We start from the raw sequence: 2862 nt of genomic DNA, 5'->3' as shown, positions 1-2862 counted from the left end.
CCAAATCCCGCCGTCTGGAGAGAGTGAAAGGCTTGAAAGCCTGTTTAGTCTGGGGAAACCGGAGCTGGGGAAGACGTGGGAACAACTGGGAAAGGACCCCGCGGAGGGGAAGGTAACGCTCTGCTCCAGGAGCAGGGTCCCCGGGAAGGGAACCGAGTCTGGGATGGGTCGGGAAGCACCAGGCAGAGGCGATCCAGCGCTCGCGGGCAAGGAAGAGGCTCTTCCCTGCAGGACTCTCCCAGCCGGGTTTGCTCCGCATGGGAATGTCCAGCAGGAGCTGCCAAAGCCGCCGCTCCAGGGCAGCCGCATCCCCGCATCCGGCTCCCCGGCACGGCGCTGCTGCCAAAGCCCTCCGCGGCTACGGGCTCTAAATTAGGGTATTCAGACACCACGACAAACACTTCCAAAGGGAGCGCTGAGCTGGAGGGAGAAAGTCCCAGCGCGGCCGCCCCGAGTTGTGACAAAGAGCAGGCGGACACGGCCCCTCCGGGCAGCGGCGGCTCTTTGGGAAAAGCCAAGCTTGGAAAAAACATGGCACAACTATGGAGCAGGCACCCCTCGCCAAAATGTGGCAAGGAGAAGCCGTAGGGAGTCAACAAAAGTGTTGGGGAAAAAAACCCAAACCAAAACCCAATTAAAATTCCTTGTGGATGCTTCAAGTTTTTCCAGCTCCTCATTTGTCTCTGGGTTTCGTGGCTGCTTTTTCTTCCGCTTTGGGTTGTTTTTATTCCGGTTTTCCCCCCCCCTCTCTCCACCAGGAATGTGACCAGCCAAAGAGGGTCACGTCGGAAGCGTGACGAGCGGGAGAGATTCGTCATCCGTGGCGATGAGACTTTCTCCAAATCATTTTCCCCTCCCCAAATAGCTGCAATTTATGCAAATGAGCCCAAAGAAGAGCTAAACGGGGGGGACTCGGTGCAACCTGGCTGCCCACGCCGGGTTCTCTCCCAGGGAAGAGGGAGGAGGGAGATGAGTCTGCGGTTACATTCCCGGCTGGACACCTATCCCTGGCTTGAGGGATCCATCCCTCTCCACAGAGAAGGATGGGCACCGTGGTTGGCCGCAATCAGCATCAGATCCTCCAGCAGCAGGGGAAGGAATCCAGGTGAAATCATCCCCCTGCCCACCCGTTCTGACACCATCAGCCACATCTGCACTGGGTGGATGCCTCCTGTGCCTGCTCCCAGAGCCTCAGATGGTCCCAAAAAGTCCCTTCTCCATCCCAGGCTTTCCCCATCGAGCACTGCAAGGTCAGGAGCAGCAGCACCCCATGTCCTTCGGGGTTTCCAGCCACAGCTGGTGCAACCGGGGGCAGCACCCACCTCCAGAAGGGGCTGGGTTTTGTCACAGTTCTTCCTCCTCCTCCTCTTGACAAGCATTGAATTGCCGCTGAATTTGGCCTTCCGGTGGCTGTCAAGGGACTTTCCAATGGTGGGGGAGAAGCCCAGAAGTTCAGCCTCTTCCCCAGTCGGAGCAGATGTGGCAGTGTGGAGTCACCGCTCAGCCAGCAGTGGCTCGGATCCCTGGGACCATCACAGAATCCCGGAATGGTTTCAGTTGGAAGGGACCCCAAAGCCCACCCAGTTCCAACCAGTGGGCAGGGACACCTCCCACTGTCCCAGCCCCGTCCAGCCTGGCCTTGGACACTTCCAGGGATCCAGGGGCAGCCACAGCTTCTTGGGCACCCTTTGCCAGTGTTTCCTCCCTGGCGTTAGCAGCGTCGCAGCAGGGCTGGCACAAATTTCTCCAGGGATCAGGACAGGGGTTGTGCTCCCAGTAAATCAGCTCTCCAGAGGTGCTGGGCTCTCCTTCCCAATCTTCATTCTTGGGAAAACCTGAGGGATCCCACCACGTCTTCCCCCTGCTCCATGCTGCTGGGATTCCCGCAGGGAGCTGACAGCAGTCGGTGGGACCAGGGTGCCGGCTCAGCTAAGGAAGGCAGTGGGTGTTTTCCAGGAGCTGCTTTGGACGATATCACTCGGACTGCTTCCCAGGGCAGGCTGAATTTCCTCTCCCTCGGGCCCCAGGCAGGAAGCAGCCTCTGGGTTCACACTCAGCCCTAACGAGGGCAGCACTTCAACACCAACCGTGGGTGAGAGCTGAGCTACAACGAGCTTTATCTTGATTTCTTCCAGAGCTGAGATTTTCATTTGCACTGCCACAAACAGTCCCTGCCCTCACTGCTGAAGGAATCACCAACTCCCTTCACGCAGCAGAAGAACTACAGCCCATCACTAAAACCTGCCATGCTGATGTCTGGCCCCTTAGACCTCCCTTCCCACCCCTGCCGTCATCTTGATACTTCCCTGTGCTTCGTGTACACTCATCCCGAGTAGCAAAAAGTGGCCTGAAAGCAGACAGCCACGGTTTCATGCTTATTCATCATCACATGCGTCCTGCGAGCTGCTGTGTGTGTTTTGCAGCCGTGTTGCTGCGGTCGGAGCTGCTTTTCCTGGAAGAAGCTGCGGGGGCTCCTCCCGGAGTTTGCTGGTGGGACGGAGGAGCACCGCCAGGGGCTGTGGGGTCAGCAGCGGCACCAGCACATGGCACACCCGTGGGATGGGCCGCGGGTAGATGTGGCACCTGCTCAGGCTGAATCATATCACAGAATCCCAGAATCGTTCGGGTTGGAAGGGATCTGAAGGATCATCTCGTTCCACCGCCCTGCCGCTGGCAGGGACACTTTCCACTGGATCAAGGTGGCTTCTGTCCTGTGATGCCCACAGAGAATCAGCCCCAGTCCCCTTCCCTGGGCCACCCGCGGGTTCAGCCCTGTCAGCCCTCGGCCCTGTCCCCCCTCCAAGGGCTCAGTCCCCCCTCTCCCGTAACTCCCCCCTCTGTGCTTGGACCCACTCCCTCGCC

The sequence above is a fragment of the Corvus brachyrhynchos genome, unplaced genomic scaffold, assembly GCF_000691975.1.
Source record: "Corvus brachyrhynchos isolate BGI_N302 unplaced genomic scaffold, ASM69197v1 scaffold245, whole genome shotgun sequence".
Lineage (NCBI taxonomy): Eukaryota > Metazoa > Chordata > Aves > Passeriformes > Corvidae > Corvus > Corvus brachyrhynchos.
The sequence above is the reverse complement of the archived record's forward strand: the minus strand, read 5'-3'. Positions refer to the sequence as shown.